This window comes from Mesocricetus auratus, unplaced genomic scaffold (assembly GCF_017639785.1).
Source record: "Mesocricetus auratus isolate SY011 unplaced genomic scaffold, BCM_Maur_2.0 Super-Scaffold_4256, whole genome shotgun sequence".
Classification (NCBI taxonomy): Eukaryota; Metazoa; Chordata; class Mammalia; order Rodentia; family Cricetidae; genus Mesocricetus; species Mesocricetus auratus.
In genome coordinates, this window is record NW_024429182.1 from 133,885,509 (window position 1) to 133,904,817 (window position 19,309).

Consider the following 19,309-nt stretch of genomic DNA (forward strand, 5'->3'; position numbering starts at 1 on the left):
TAACACTAAAGCTGTCCCTAACGCAAACTCTAACGCTAATGATTATCATAACCTTAACCCTAACCCTAACAATAACCCTAAACTAACCGTAACCCTAACACTAACACTAACCCTAAACCTAACCCTAACCCTAACACTTCCCCTAACCTACCCCAACCGTAACCCTAACCCTAACCCTAACCCTGAACCCTGAACCCTGAACCCCAACCTAACACTAACCCTAAACTTAACACTAACCCTAACCCTAACACTATCCATAACCCTAACACTAACTATAAAATACTCCTAACCGTGAACCCAGAACACTGAACCCCACCCTATCCTTAACCCTTACCCTAACCCTAACCCTAACCCTATCCCTAACACTAACCCTAAACCTAACCCTAACCCTAACCATAACACTAAACCTAACCCTATCCCTAAACCTAAACCTAAACCTTTCCCTAACCCTAACCATAACACTAACACTAACCATAACCCTAATGCTAACCCCAACCCAAACCCTAACACTAAAGCTAACCCAAACACTAACCCTAACGCTAATGATTATCCTAAGCATAACCCTAACCCTAACCATAACCCTAAACTAACCCTAACAATAACACTAACCCTAACCCTAAACTTAACACTAACCCTAACCCTAACCCTAACACTAACCCTAACCCTAACCCTAACACTAACCCTAACCCTACCGTAACATTAAACCTAAACCTATCCCTAAGACTAAACCTAAACCTAAACCTAACCATAATCCTAACCCTAATCCTAACCCTAACAATAACCCTAACATTAACACTAACACTAACCATAACCCTAATTCTAACCCTAACACAAACCCTAACACTAAAGCTGTCCCTAACGCTAACCCTAACGCTAATGATTATAATAACCCTAACCCTAACCCTAACAATAACCCTAAACTAACCATAACCCTAACACTAACCCTAACCCTAAACCTAACCCTAACCCTAACACTTCCCCTAACCTACCCCTAACCCTAACCCTAACCCTGAACCCTGAACCCTGAACCCCAACCTAACCCTAACGCTAAACATAACATTAACACTAACCCTAACCCCAACCTTAACCCTAACCCTAATGCTAGCCCTAACTCTAAACCTAACCCTAACCCTAACCCTATACCTAACCATAACCGTAACCCTAAATGTAAACCTAAACTAACCCTAATCCTAACACTAACCCTAACCCTAATCCTAAGCCTAAATCTAAACCTAACGTTAAACCTAACCCTAACCCTAACCCTAACCCTAAACCTAACACTAACCCTAACCCTAACGCTAAAACTAACCCTAATCCTAAGCCTAACAATAACGCTAAACCTAAAACTTACGTTAAACCTAACCCTACCCCTAACCCAAACACTAATCCTAACCCTAAACCTAACCCTAACGTTAACCCAAACCCTAACCCTAACCCTAACACTAACCCTAAAAACTAACCCTAAACAAACATTAACCCTAACACTAAACCTGACCCTGACCCTGAACCTAACCCTAACCCTAACTGCAACACTAAACCTAACCCTATCCCTAAAACTAACCCTAAACCTTGTGCTAAAACTAACCCTTACACTAACACTATCCATAACCCTAATGCTAAACCTAACCCAAACCCTAACATTAAGCTAACCCTAACCCTAACGCTAATGATTACCCTAACCCTAACCCTACACTAACCCTAATGCTAACCCTAACAGTAACCCTAACCCTAAGCCTAACCCTAACGCTAATGATTAACCTAACCCTAACCCTAACACTAACCCTAACACTAAAGCTAATCCTAGCCCTAAACATAAACCTAACCCTGACCCTAACCCTACGCTAAACCTAACCCTAACCCTAACCTTAAGCCTAAACCTAACCCCAACCCTAACCCTAACCCTAACGCTAGTCCTAACCCTAACCCTAAACTTAACCCTAAAGCTATCCCTAACACTAAACCTAACCCTAACCCTACCCTATCGGGGAACACAAAACCTAACCGTATCCCTAAAAGTAACCCAAAATTTTTTCTCTAAAACTAACCCTAACACTAACTCTAACCATAACCCTAATGCTAACCCTAAACCAAACCCAAACATTAAGCTAACCCTAACGCTAACTCTAATGATTACCCTAACCCTAAACCTACCCTAACCCTAATGCTAACCCTAACACTAACCCTAACCCTAAACCTAACCCTAACGCTAATGATTATCCTAAACTTAACCCTAACCCAAACACTAACCCTAATGCTAACCCTAACCCTAACACTAAACCTAACCATGATCCTAACACTAACCCTAACACTAAACCTGACCCTAACCCTAACCCTAAACCTAACCCGAACCCTAACCATAACACTAAACCTAAACCAAACACTAACCCTAACCCTAACCCTAACGCTGAACCCTGAAACCCACCCTAACCCTAACCCTAAACCTAACCCTAACCCTAACCTTAACCCTAACCCTATCCCTAACACTAACCCTAACGCTGAACATTGAACTCTGAACCCCACCCTAACCCTAACCCTAATCTTAACCCTAACCCTATCCCTAACAATAACCCTAACCCTAACCATAACCATAACATTAAACCTAACCCTATACCTAAACCTAACCCTGAACATTTCGCTAACCCTAACCCTAACGCTAACACTAACCATAACCCTAATGCTAAACCTAACCCAAACCCTAACACTAAAGCTAACCCCAACCCTAACGCTAATGATTACCATAACCCTAACCCTCCCCTAACCCTAATGCTAACCCTAAGACTAACACTAAACCTAAACCTAACCCTAACCCTAACACTAACCCTAACCCTAAACCTAACCCTAACCCTAACACTTCCCCTAACCTACCCCTAAACCTAACCCTAACCCTACCCCTGAACCCTGAACCCTGAACCCCAACCTTACCCTAACCCCAACCCTAATACTAACACTAACCCTAATACTAACACTAACACTATCCATAACCCTAACACTAACTATAAACTAACTCTAAACCTAACCCTAACCCTAACACTAACCGTGTCCCCAGAACACTGAACCCCACCCTAACACTAACCCTTACCCTAACCCTAACCCTATCCCTAACACTAACCCTAAACCTAACCCTATCCCTAACCCTAACCATAACACTAAACCTAACCCTATCCCTAAACCTAAACCTAAACCTTTCCCTAACCCTAACCATAACACTAACACTAACCATAACCCTAATGCTAACCTTAACACAAACCCTAACACTAAAGCTAACCCTAACCCTAACGGTAATTATTACCCTAACCCTAAACCTACCATAACCCTAACGCTAACACTACCAATAACCCTTACAGTGAACCCTAACCCTAACCCTAATGCTAACCCTAACCCTGAAATCTGAACTCTAACCCTAAGCCTAACCGTAACACTAAACCTAACCCTATCAGTAAACCTAACCCTAAACCTATGGCTAACCCTAACCCCAACACTAAACACTAACTATAAACCTAATGCTAACCTTTACCAAAACCCTAACATTAAGCTAATCCTAACCCTAACCCTAACACTAATGCTAATGATTATCCTAACCTAACCCTAACAATAACCCTAACCCTAACGCTAACCCTAACCCTAACCTAAAACCTAAGCCTGACCATAACCCTAGCCCTAACCCTAACCATAAACCTAATCCTACCCTTAACCTTAATACTAAACCTAACCCTAACCCTAAACCCAACCCTAAACCTATCGCTAACCCTAACCCTAATACTAACACTAACCATAATCCTAATGCTAACCCTAACCCAAACCCTAGCACTAAAGCAAACCCTAAACCTAACCGTAACCCTAAACATGACCCTTACCCTGACCCTAACCCTAACTGTAACACTAAACCTAACCCTATCCCTAAACCTAACCCTAAACCTTGTGCTAAAACTAACCCTAACACTAACACTATCCATAACCCTAATGCTAAACCTAACCCAAACCCTAACATTAAGCTAACCCTAACTCTAACGCTAATGATTACCCTAACCCTAACCCTACCCTAACCCTAATGCTAACCCTAAAATTAACCCTAACTCTAAATCTAACCCTAACGCTAATGATTATCCTAAACTTAACCCTAACTCAAAACCTAAACCTAACGCTAATCCTAACCCTAACACTAAACCTAACCCTGACCCTTACCCTAACCCTAAACCTGACCCTGACCCTAACCCTAAACCTAAACCGAACCCTAACCATAACACTAAACCTAAACCAAACACTAACCCTAACCCTAACGCTGAACCCTGAACCCTGAAACCCACCCTAACCCTAACCCTAAACCTAACCCTAACCCTAACGCTGAACATTGAACCCTGAACCCCACCCTAACCCTAACCCTAACCCTATCCCTAACACTAACCCTAACCCTAACCCTAACCCTAACCCTAACCCTAACTATAACACTAAACCTAACCCTATACCTAAAACTAACCCTGAATATTTCGCTAACCCCAACCCTAACGCTAATGATTACCATAACCCTAACCCTACCCTAACCCTAATGCTAACCCTAAGACTAACACTAACCCTAAACCTAACCCTAACCCTAACCCTAACGCTAACCCTGACACTAACCCTAACGTTAATCCTAACCCTAACCCTAATTGTTACCCTAACCCTAACACTAACCATAACCCTAATGCTAACCCCCACCCAAACCCTAACACTAAAGCTAACCCTAACACTAACCCTAACGCTAATGATTATCCTAAGCATAACCCTAACCCTAACCCTAACCCTAAACTAACCCTAACAATAACACTAACCCTAACCCTAAACCTAACACTAACCCTAACCCTAACCCTAACACTAACCCTAACCCTACCGTAACATTAAACCTAACCCTATCCCTAAGACTAAACCTAAACCAAAACTAACCATAATCCTACCCTAATCCTAACCCTAACAATAACCCTAACAGTAACACTAACACTAACCATAACCCTAATTCTAACCCTAACACAAACCCTAACACTAAAGCTGTCCCTAAAGCTAACCCTAACGCTAATGATTATAATCACCCTAACCCTAACCCTAACAATAACCCTAAACTAAACGTAACCCTAACACTAACCCTAACCCTAAACCTAACCCTAACCCTAACACTTCCCCTAACCTACCCCTAACCCTAACCCTAACCCTGATCCCTGAACCCTGAACCCCAATCTAACCCTAACGCTAAACCTAACATTAACACTAACCCTAACCCCAACCTTAACCCTAACCCTAATGCTAGCCCTAACTCTAACCCTAACCCTAACTCTAACCCTATACCTAACCATAACCGTAACCCTAAATGTAAACCTAAACTAACCCTAATCCTAACACTAACCCTAACCCTAATCCTAAGCCTAACTCTAAACCTAACGTTAAACCTAACCCTAACCCTAACCCTAACCCTAAACCTAACCCTAACCCTAACCCTAACGATAAACCTAACCCTAATCCTAAGCCTAACAATAACGCTAAACCTAAAACTTACGTTAAACCTAACCCTACCCCTAACCCTAACACTAATCCTAACCCTAAACCTAACGTTAACCCAAACACTAACCCTAACCCTAACACTAACCCTAAAAACTAACCCTAAACAAACATTAACCCTAACACTAAACCTGACCCTGACCCTGTACCTAACCCTAACCCTAACCCTATCACTAACCCTGAACCCTAACCCTAACCCTAACTCTAACCCTATCCCTAACCCTAACCCTAAACACTGAACCCTGAACCCTAACCCTAACCCTGTCCCTAACCCTAACCCTAACCCTGTCCCTATCCCTAACCCTAACCCTAAACCTAACCCTAACGCTAACATTAACCCTAATGCTAACCCTAAACATAACACTAAACATAACCGTATCCCTAAACTTAACTCTAAACCTAACCCCAACCCTAACACTAACACTAACACTAACCATAACACTAATGCTAACCCTAACCCAAACCATAAAACTAAATCTAACCCTAACAATAAGCCTAATGCTAATGATTATCCTAACCCTAAACCTAACCCTAACCCTAACCCTAAACCTAACCTAACCCTAACCCTAACCCTATCCCTAATCCTAAACTAATCATAACCCTAACACTAACCCTAACCCTAAACCTAACCCTAACCCTAAACATAACGCTAACTCTAACCCTAACCCTGAACCCTGAACCCTGAACCCCACCCTAAACCTAACCCTAGCCCTAATCCTAACCCTAAAATTAACCCTAAACCTATCCCTAACACTAAACCTATCCCTAACCCAAACCCTAACGGTAACACTAAACCTAACTGCATCCCTAAAAGTAACCCAAAATCTTTCTCTAAAACTAACCCTAACACTAACTCTAACCATAACACTAATGCTAACCCTAAACCAAACCCTAAAATTAAGCTAACCCTAACCCTAACGCTAATGATTATCCTAACCCTAACACTACCTTAAACCTAATGCTAACCCTAACACTAAACCTAACCCTAAACCTAAAACTAACACTAATGATTATCCTAAACTTAACCCTAACTGTAACGCTAACCATAGCGCTAACCCTAACCCTAACACTAAACCTAACCCTGACTCTAACCCTAACCCTAACCCTAAACCTGACCCTGACCCTACCCATAAACCTAACCCGAACCCTAACCATAACACTAAACCTAAACCAAACCCTAACCCTAACCATAAAACTAACGCTGAACCCTGAACCCTTAATCCTACCCTAACCCTAACCCTAACCATAACCCTAACCCTATCCCTAACACTAACCCTAATCCTAACCCTTACCCTAACGCTGAACCTTGAACCCTGAACCCCACCCTAACCCTAACCCTAATCTTAATCCTAACCCTATCCCTAACACTAACCCCAACCCTAACCCTAACCCTAACCCTAACCATAACACTAAACCTAACCCTATACTAAACCTAACCCTGAACATTTTGCTAACCCTAACCCTAACACTAACCATAAACCTAATGTTACCCTTAACCAAAACCCTAACATTAAGCTAACCCTAACCCTAACCGTAAAGCTAATGATTATCCTAACCTAACCCTAACAATAACCCTAACCCTAACACTAACCCTAACCCTAACCTAAAACCTAACCCTGATCATAACACTATCCCTAACCCTAACCCTAAACCTAACCCTAACCCTAACCTTAACACTAAACCTAACCCTAACCCTAAACCCAACCCTAAACCTATCGCTAACCCTAACCCTAATACTAACACAAACCATAAACTTAATGTTAACCCTAACCCAAACCCTAGCACTAAAGCAAACCCTAATCCTAACCCTAACCCTAAACATGACCCTTACCCTGACCCTAACCCTAACCCTAACCCTAACCGTAACACTAAACCTAACCCTATCCCTAAACCTAACCCTAAACCTTGTGCTAAAACTAACCCTAACACTAACACTATCCATAATCCTAATGCTAAACCTACCCCAAACCCTAACATTAAGCTAACCCTAACCCTAACGCTAATGATTACCCTAACCCTAACCCTACTCTAACCCTAATGCTAACCCTAACACTAACCCTAACGCTAAGCCTAACCCTAACCCTAATGATTATCCTAACACTAACCCTAACACTAACGCTAACCCTAACCCTAAACCTAACCCTGACCCTAACCCTACACTAAACCTAACACTAACCCTAACCCTAACCCTAACCTAAACCTAACCACAACTTTAACCCTAACTCTAACGCTAGCCCTAACTCTAACCATAACCCTAACCCTAACCCTAAACCTAACCATAACCGTAACCCTAAATGTAAACCTAAACTAACCCTAATCCTAACACTAACCCTAACCCTAATCCTAAGCCTAACCCTACCCTAACGTTAAACCTAAACATAACCCTAACCCTAACCCTAACCGTAAACCTAACCCTAACCCTAACCCTAACGCTAAACCTAACCCTAATCCTAAGCCTAACAATAACCCTAAACCTAACCCTAACGTTAAACCTCAGCCTACCCCTAACCCTAACCCTAAAATTAATCCTAACTCTAAACCTAACCCTATCGTTAATCCAAACCCTAAACCTAACCCTAACACTAACGCTAAAAACTAACCCTAAACCTAACATTAACCCTAACACTAAACCTGACCCTGACCCTGACCCTAACCCTAACCCTAACCCTAACCCTGAACCCTAAACCTAAACCTAACCCTAACACTGTCCCTAACCCTAACCCTAACCCTAATCCTAACCGTAACACTAAACCTAACCGTATCCCTAAACCTAACCCTAACATTAACCCTAACGCTAACCCTAACCATAACACTAAACGTAACCGTATCCATAAACCTAAACCTAAACCTAACCCTAACACTAACACTAACACTAACACTAACACTAACCATAACCCTAATGCTAACCCTAACCCAAACCCTAAAACTAAATCTAACCCTAACAATAACCCTAACGCTAATGATTATCCTAACCCTAACCCTAAACCTAAACCTAAACCTAACCTAAACCTAACCCTAATCCTAACCCTAATGATAACACTAACCATGACCTTAATGCTAACCCTAACCCAAACCCTAGCACTAAAGCAAACCCTAAACCTAACCATAACCATAAACATGACCCTTACCCTGACCCTAACCCTAACCCTAACCCTAACTGTAACACTAAACATAACCCTATCCCTAACCTAACCCTAAACCTTGTGCTAAAACTAACCCTACACACTAACACTATCCATTACCCTAATGCTAAACCTAATCCAAACCCTAACATTAAGCTAACCCTAACCCTAAGGCTAATGATTACCCTAACCCTAAAACTATCCCTAACCCTAATGCTAACCCTAACACTAACCCTAACCCTAAGCCTAACCCTAACGCTAATGATTATTCTAACCCTAACCCTAACACTAACCCTAACACTAACGCTAACCCAAACCCTAAACCTAAACCTAACCCTGACCCTAACCCTACACTAAACCTAACCCTAAACCTAATCCTAACCCTAACCCTAAACCTAACCCCAACCCTAACCCTAACCCTAACCCTAGTCCTAACCCTAACCCTAAACTTAACCCTAAACCTATCCCTAACATTAACCCTAACCCTAACGCTAACCTATCGGTAACACTAAACCTAACCGTATCCCTAAAAGTAACCCAAAATCTTTCTCTAAAACTAACCCTAACACTAACTCTAACCATAACCCTAATGCTAACCCTAAACCAAACCCTAAAATTAAGCTAACCCTACCCTAACGCTAATGATTACCCTAACACTAACACTACCCTAAACCTAATGCTAACCTTAACACTAAACCTAACCCTAAACCTAAAACTAACACTAATGATTATCCTAAACTTAACCCTAACTGTAACCCTAACCATAACGCTAACCCTAACCCTAACACTAAACCTAACCCTGACCCTAACACTAACCCTAACCCTAAACCTGACCCTGACCCTACCCATAAACCTAACCTGAACCCTAACCATAACACTAAACCTAAACCAAACCCTAACCCTAACCCTAAAACTAACGCTGAACCCTGAAACCTTAATCCTATGCTAACCCTAACCCTAACCCTAACCCTAACCTTAACCCTAACCCTATCCCTAACACTAACCCTAACCCTAACCCTAACGCTGAACCTTGAACCCTGAACCCCACCCTAACCCTAACCCTAATCTTAACCCTAACCCTAACCTTAACCCTAACCCTATCCCTAACACTAACCCTAACCCTAACCCTAACGCTGAATTGAACCCTGAACCCCACCCTAACCTTAACCCTAATCTTAACCCTAACCCTATCCCTAAACCTAAACCTAAACCTTCCCCTAACCCTAACCATAACACTAACACTAACCATAAAACTAATGCTAACCTTAACACTAACCCTAACCCTAACATAAAGCTAACCCTAACCCTAACGCTAATTATTACCCTAACCCTAACCCTATATTAACCCTAACGCTAACCCTAACACTAACACTAACACTGAACCCTAATCCTTACCCTAACCCTAACCCTAACACTGAACCCTGAACCCTGAACCCTGAAACCTAAACCCTAACCCTAAACCTAACCGAAACACTAATCCTAACCCTATCCCTAAACGGAACCCTAAAAGTATGGCTTACCCTAACCCTAACCCTAACACTAACACCAACCATAAACCTAATGCTAACCTTAACCAAAACCCTAACACTAACGCTAAGCCTAACCCTAACCTTAAACCTAACCCTGACCATAACCCTATCCCTAACCGAAATCCTAAACCAAACCCTAACCCTAAACTTAACACTAAAGCTAACCCTAACCCTAACTCTAACACTAACCCTAAACATGACCCTGACCCTGACCCTAACCCTAACCCTAACCCTAACCTAACCCTGTCCCTAAACCTAACCGTAAACTTAAACCTAACCCTAACCCTAACCCAAACTCTAACCCTAACCCTGAACACTGAACCCCACCCTAACCCTAAACCTAACCCTAACCATGGCACTAAACCTAAACCTTTCCCTAAACCTAACCATACCTTCTGCTAAAACTAACCCTAACACTAACCATAACCCTAATGCTAAACCTAACCCAAACCCTAACATTAAGCTAAACCTAACCCTAACGCTAATGATTACCCTAACCCTAACCCTACCCTAACCCTAATGCTAATCCTAACCCTACACCTAACCCTAAAGCTAATCATTATCCTTACACTAACCCTAACACTAACCCTAAACCTAATGCTAACCCTAACCCTAACCCTAAACATGACCATGATCCTAACCCTAAACCTAACCCTAACCCTAACAGTAACACTAAACCTAAACCAAACCATAACCATAACCCTAAGCCTTACCCTAACCCTGAACCCTGAACCCTGAACCCCAACCTAACCCTAAACCTAAACCTAACCCTAACCCTAACCTTAACCCTAACCCTATCCCTAACACTAACCCTAACCCTAACCGTAATACTAAGCCTAACACTATCCCTAAACCTAAACCTAAACCTTTTGCTAACCCTAACCCTAACGATAACACTAAACGAACCCTAATGCTAAATTTAACCCAAACCCAAACACTAAAGTTATCCCTAACGCTAACCCTAACGCTAATGATTATCCTAACCCTAACCCTAAACCTAACCATAACCCTAAACTAACCCTAACCCTAACACTAACCCTACCCATAAACCTAACCCTAACCCTAACAATAACCTACCACTAACCCTAACCCTAACCCTTATCCTGAACCCTGAACCCCACACTAACCCTATCCCTAACCCTAACACTAACACTAACCCTAACACTAACACTATCACTAACACTAACACTATCCATAACCCTAACCCTAAACCTAAGCTAACCCTAATCTTTACCCTAGCCCTAACCCTAACCGTATCCCTAACACTAACCCAAACCCTAACCCTAACCCTAACCGTAACACTAAACCTAACCATATCCCTAAACCTAAACCTAAACCTTTCCCTAACCCTAACCATAACACTAACACTAACCATAACCCTAAAGCTAACCCTAACCCAAACCCTAACATTAAGCTTACCCTAACCCTAACGCTAATGATTACCCTAACCCTAAACCTACCCTAACCCTAACGCTAACCCTAACACTAACCCTAACCCTAAACTTAACCCTAACGCTAATGATTATCCTAACCTTAACCCTAACACTAACCCTAACCCTAACACTAACCATAACCCTACCACTAAACCTAACCCTGACCATAACCCTAAACCTAACCCTAATCCTAACCCTAAACCTGACACTGACCCTAACCCTAAACCTAACCCTAAACCTAAACATAACACTAAACCTAAACCAAACCCTAACCATATCCTAACACTGAACCCTGGACCCTGAACCCCACCCTAACCCTAACCCTAACCCTAACCCTAACACTAACCCTAACACTAACACTAACACTAACCATAACCCTAATTCTAACCCTAACCCAAACCCTAACACTAAAGCTAACCCTAACCCTAACCCTAAACAAACCCTAACCCTAACACTACCGTGAACCCAGAACACTGAACCCCACACTAACCATAACCCTTACGCTAACCCTAACCCTAACCCCATCCCTAACACTAACCCTAACCCTAACCCTAACCGTAACACTAAACCTAACCCTATCCCTAAACCTAAACCTAAACCTTTCCCTAACCCTAACCATAACACTAACACTAACCATAACCCTAATGCTAACCTTAACCCAACTCTAACACTAAAGCTAACCCTAACACTAACGCTAATTATTACCCTAACCCTAACCCTACCATAACGCTAACGCAAGCCCTAACACTAACCCTAACACTGAACCCCAACCCTAACAATAACCCTAACCCTAACACTGAACCCTGGACCCTGAACACTGAAACCTGAACCCTAACCCTAAGCCTAACTGTAATAATAAACCTAACCCTATCCCTAAACCTAAACCTAAACCTAGGGCTAACACTAACACTAACACTAACACTAACGATAAACCTAATGCTAACTTTAACCAATACCCTCACATTAAGCTAACCCTAACCCTAACCCTAATGATTATCCTAACCTAACCTTAACAATAACCATAACCCTCACGCTAACCCTTACCCTAACCTTAACCTAACCCTGACCATAACCCTATCCCTAACCCTAACCCTAAACCTAACCCTGACGCTAACCTTAACACTAAACCTAACCCTAACCCTAACCCTAATCCTAACCTATCCCTAACCCTAACCCTAACGCTAACCTTGAACTCTGAACCCTGAACCCCACCCTAACCCTAACCCTAACACTAACACTAACCCTAACTCTAACACTATCCATAACCCTAATCCTAACCCTAAACTAACCCTAACCCTAACACTAACCGTGAACCCAGAACACTGAAACCCACACTAACCCTAACCCTTACACTAACCGTAATACTAAACCTAACCCTAATCCCTAAACCTAACCCTAAACCTATGGCTAACACTAACACTAACACTAAACATAAACCTAATGCTAACCTTAACCAAAACCCTAACTTTAAGCTAACCCTAACCCTAACCCTAATGATTATCCTAACCTAACCCTAACAATAACCCTAACCCTAACGCTAATCCTTACCCTAACCTTAAACCTAACCCTGACCATAACCCTATCCCTTACCCTAAACCTAAACCTAACCCTAACCCTTACCTTAACTCTTAACCTAACCCTAACCCTAAACCTAACCCTAAACCTATCGCTAATCCTAACCCTAATACTAACACTAACCATATCCTTAATGCTAAACCTTACCCAAACCCTAGCACTAAAGCAAACCCTAACCCTGACCCTAGACATGACCCTGACCCTGACCATAACCCTAACCCTAACCCTAACCTAACACTATCCCTAACCATAACCCTAACCATAAACCTAACCCTAACCTTAACCCTAACCCTAACCATAACCCTAACCTAACACTATCCCTAACCCTAATCCTAACCATAACCCTAAACCTAACCCTAACTCTAACCCTAACACTTAACCCTGAACCCCACCCTAACCCTAGCACTACCCCAACCCTAACCTAACACTATCCCTAACCCTAACCCTAACCATAAACCTAACACTAAAGCTAACCCTAGCACTAACCCTAACCCTAACGTGAACCCTAACCCTAAACCTAAACCTAACCCTGACCCTAACCCTACACTAACCCTAAACCTAACCCCATCCCTAACACTAACCCTAAACCTAACCCTAACCGTAACTGTAACACTAAACCTAACCCTATCCCTAAACCTAAACCTAAACCTTTCCCTAACCCTAACCATAACACTAACACTAACCATAACCCTAATGCTAAGCTTAATCCAACCCTAACACTAAAGCTAACCCTAAACCTAACGCTAATTATTACCCTAGCCCTAACCCTACTATAACCCTAACGCTAGCCCTAACACTAACCCTAACACTGAACCCCAACCCTAACCCTAACCCTAACCCTAACACTGAACCCTGGACCCTGAACACTGAAACCTGGACCCTAACCCTAAGCCTAACTGTAATAATAAACCTAACCCTATCCCTAAACCTAAACCTAAACCTAGGGCTAACACTAACCCTAACACTAACACTAACGATAAACCTAATGCTAACCTTAACCAATACCCTCACATTAAGCTAACCCTAACCCTAACCCTAATGATTTTCCTAACCTAACCCTAACAATAACCATAACACTCACGCTAACCCTTACCCTAACCTTAAACCTAACCCTGACCATAACCCTATCCCTAACCCTAACCCTAAACCTAACCCTAACCCTAACCTTAACACTAAACCTAACCCTAACCCTAAACCTAACCCTAAACCTATCGATAATCCTAACCCTAATACTAATACTAACCATAACCTTAATGCTAAACCTAACCCAAACCCTAGAACTAAAGCAAACCCTAACGCTGACCCTAAAGATGACCCGGACACTGACCCTAACCCTAACCCTAACCTAACACTGTCCCTAACCCTAACCCTAACCCTAACCCTAAACCTAACCCTAACCCTAACCCTAACCCTAATGAATATACTAACCTAACCCTAACAATAACCCTAACCCTAACGCTAATCCTTAGCCTAACCTTAAACCTAACCCTGACCATAACCCTATCCCTTACCCTAACCCTAAACCTAACCCTAACCCTAACCTTAACACTTAACCTAACCCTAACCCTAAACCTATCCCTAATCCTAACCCTAATACTAACACTAACCATATCCTTAATGCTAAACCTAACCCAAACCTTAGCACTAAAGCAAACCCTAACCCTGACCCTAGACATAACCCTGACGCTGACCACAACCCTAACCCTAACCCTAACCTAACACTATCCCTAACCCTAACACTAACCATAAACCTAACCCTAACCCTAAACCTAACCCTAACTCTAACCCTAACACTGAACCCTGAACCCCATCCTAACCCTAACCCTAACCCTAACCCTAACCTAACACTATCCCTAACCCTAACCCTAAACATAACCCAAAACCTAACCCTAACTCTAACCCTAACACTGAACCCTGAACCCCACCCTAACCCTAACCCTAAACCTAACCCTAACCTAATACTATCCCTAACACTATCCCTAACCATAAACCTAACACTAAAGTTAACCCTAACACTAACCCTAACTCTAATGATTATCCTAACCCTAACCCTAGCACTAACCCTAACCCTAACGTTAACCCTAACCCTAAACCTAAACCTAACCCTGACCCTAACCCTACACTATACCTAACCCTAAAACTAACACTAAACCTAACCCCAAACCTAACCCTAACCCTAAAGCTAGCCCTAACCCTAACTCTAACCCCAACTCTAAACCTAACCCTAACTCTAAACCTAAACCTAACCCTAATCATATCACTGACCATAACCCTAATCTTAAGTCTAAACCTAAACCTAACTTTAAACCTAAACCTAACCCTAACCCTTACCCTAACCATAAACCTAACCCTAGCCCTAAACCTAAACCTAAACCTAACACTAAACCTAACCCTACTCATAAGCCTAACAATAACACTAAACCTAACCCTAACTTTAAACTTAACCCTAAAACTAAACCTAACCCTAACGCTAATCCTAACCCTAAACCTAACCCTAACACTAACCCTAACACTAAACCTGAGCCTGACCTTTACCCTAACCCTAACCCTAACGCTAAACCTGAACACTAACCCTAACACTAACTCTAACCCTATCCCTAATCCTAACCCTAAACCCTGAACCCTGAACCCTAACCCTAACCCTAATCCTAACCCTAACCCTAATCCTGTCCCTAAACCTAACCCTAACCCTAATCCTAACCCTAACGGAAACACTAAACCTAACCGTATCCCTAAACCTAACCCTAACCCTAACATTAACCCTAACCCTAACCGTAACCATAACAAGAAACCTAACCGTATCCGTAAACCTGAACCTAAACCTAACCCTAACCCTACACTAACACTAACACTAACCATAAACCTAATGCTAACCCTAACCCAAACCCTAAAACTAAAGCTAACCCTAACCCTAATGCTAATGATTATCCTAACCCTAACCCTAAAACTAACCCTACACCTAACCCTAAACCTAACCTAGCCCTAACCCTAACCCTAACCTAATACTAACCTTAACTCTAAACCTAAACTTAAACCTAACCCTAACCCAAACCATAACCCTAACTCTAACCCTAACACTGAAGTCTGAACCCTGAACCCCACCCTAACCCTAACCCTAACCCTAACCCTAACCTTAACCCTAACACTATCCCTAACACTAACCCTAACCCTAACCCTAACGGTAACACTAAACCTAACCCTATTCCTAAACTTAACCCTAAATCTTTATCTAAAACTAAACCTAACATTAACACTAACCATAACCCTAATGCTAACCCTAAACCAAAGCCTAACATTAAGCTAACCCTAACCCTAACGCGAATGATTACCCTAAACCTGACCCTACCCTAACCCTAAAGCTAACCCTAACACTAACCCTAACCCTAAACCATATCCTAACGCTAATGATTATCCTAAACTTAACCCTAACTCTAATCCTAACCCTAACGCTAACACTAACCCTAACACTAAACCTAACCCTGACCCTAACCCTAACCCTAACCTTAAAGCTGACCTTGACCCTAACCCTAACCCTAACCATTACACTAAACCTAAATCAAACCCTAACCCTAAACCTAACCCTAACGCTGAACCCTGAACCCTGAAGGCCAACCTATCCCTAACACTAACCCTAACCCTAACCTTAACCCTAACCATATCCCTACCACTAACCCTAACCCTAACCCTAACACTAACTATAACACTAAACCTAACCCTATTCCTAAACCTAACCCTAAACATTTCCCTAACTCTAACCCTAACACTAACCATAACCCTAAAGCTAACCCTAACCCAAACCCTAACACTAAATCTAACCCTAACCCTAACGCTAATGATTACCGTAACCCTAACCCAACCCTAACCCTAATGCTAACCCTAAGACTAACACCAACCCTAAACCTAACCCTAACCCTAACCCTAATGCTAACTCTAACCCTAACCCTAACCCTAACGTTAACCCTAACCCTAACCCTAAAGTTAACCCTAACCCTAACCCTACCCCTAACCTTAACACTAACTATAACCCTAATGCTAACCCTAACCCAAACCCTAACAATAAATCTAACCCTAACCCTAACCCTAACGCTAATGATTATACTAACCATAACCCTAACCCTAACTCTAACCCAAACCCTATACTAACCCTAACGCTAACACTAACCCTAACCTTAAACCTAACCCTAACCCTAATCCTAAGCCTAACCCTAACCTAACCCTAACCCTAACCCTAACCCATAACCCTGAACCCTGAACCCTGAACCCCACCCTAACCCTAACGCTAACCCTAACACTAACACTAACCCTAACACTATCACAACATTAACACTATCCATAACCCTAACCCTAAACCTAAGCTAATCCTAACCATAACCCTAACCTTAACACTAACTCTGAACCCTGAACCCCGAACCCCACCCTAACCCTAAATCTTACCCTATCCCTAACCCTAACCCTATCCCTAACACTAACCGTAACTCTAACCCTAAACCTAACCCTAAGCCTAACAGTATAACTACACCTAACCATATCCCTAAACTTAACCTAAACCTTTCCCTAACCCTAACCATAACACTAACACTAAACGAAACCCTAAAGCTAACCCTAACACAAACCCTAACACTAAAGCTAACCCTAAAACTAACGCTAATTATTACCCTAACCCTAACCCTACCCTAAAACTAATGCTAACCCTAAGGCTAACCCTCACCCTAAACCTAACCCTAAACCAAACCCTAACGCTAACACTAACACTAACCCTAACGTTAACCCTAACCCTAACCCTAACTCTCAACCTAACACTTAACCCTGAACCCTGAATCCTAACCCTAACCCTAAACATAACCATAAAACTCTCCCTATACCTAACCCTAACCCTAACCCTACCATAACACTAAACTTAACCCTATCCCTAAACCTAACCCTAAACCTATCGCTAAACCTAACCCTAACCCTAACCCTAACCCTAACCCTAACCCTAACCCAAACCTAACCCTAAACCTAACCCTAACCCTATCCCTAACTCTAATGATTATCCTAACCCTAACCCTAACCCTAACCCTAACCCATAACCCTAATGCTAACCCTAAACCAAACCCTAACATTAAGCTAACCCTAACCCTAACGCGAATGATTACCCTAAACCTAACCTTACCCTAACCCTAAAGCTAACCCTAACACTAACCCTAACCCTAAACCTTACCCTAACGCTAATGATTATCCTAAAATTAACCCTAACTCTAATCCTAACCCTAACACTAACCCTAACACTAAACCTAACCCTGACCCAACCCCTAACCCTAACCCTAAGACTGAACCTGACCCTAACCCTAACCCTAACCATTACACTAAACCTAAACCAAACCCAACCCTAAACCTAATCCTAACGCTGAACCCTGAATTCTGAACCCCACCCTATCCCTAACCCTAACCCTAACCCTAACCCTAACCTTAACCCTAACCCTATCCCTAACACTAACCTTAACCCTAACCCTAACACTAACCATAACACTATACCTAACCCTATACCTAAACCTAACCCTAAACATTTCCCTAACCCTAACCCTAACGCTAACCATAACCCTAATGCTAACCCTAACCCAAACCCTAACACTAAATCTAACCCTAACCCTAACGCTAATGATTACCGTAACCCTAACCCTACCCTAACCCTAATGCTAACCCTAAGACTAACACCAACCCTAAACCTAACCCTAAACCTAACCCTAATGCTAACTCTAACCCTAACCCTAACGTTAACCCTAACCCTAACCCTAACGTTAACCCTAACCCTAACCCTAATCCTAACCCTAACCCTAACACTAACCATAACCCTAATGCTAACCCTAACCCAAACCCTAACAATAAATCTAACCCTAACCCTAACCCTAACGCTAATGATTATCCTAACCATAACCCTAACCCTAACCCTAACCCTATACTAACCCTAACCCTAACACTAACCCTAAACTTAAACCTAACCCTAACCCTAACCCTAATCCTAACCCTAACACTAACCCAAACCCTAACCTTAACATTAAATCTAACCCTATCCTAAGCCTAAACCTAAACCTAAACCTAACCTTAATCCTAACGGTAACCCTAACACTAACCCAAACATTATCAC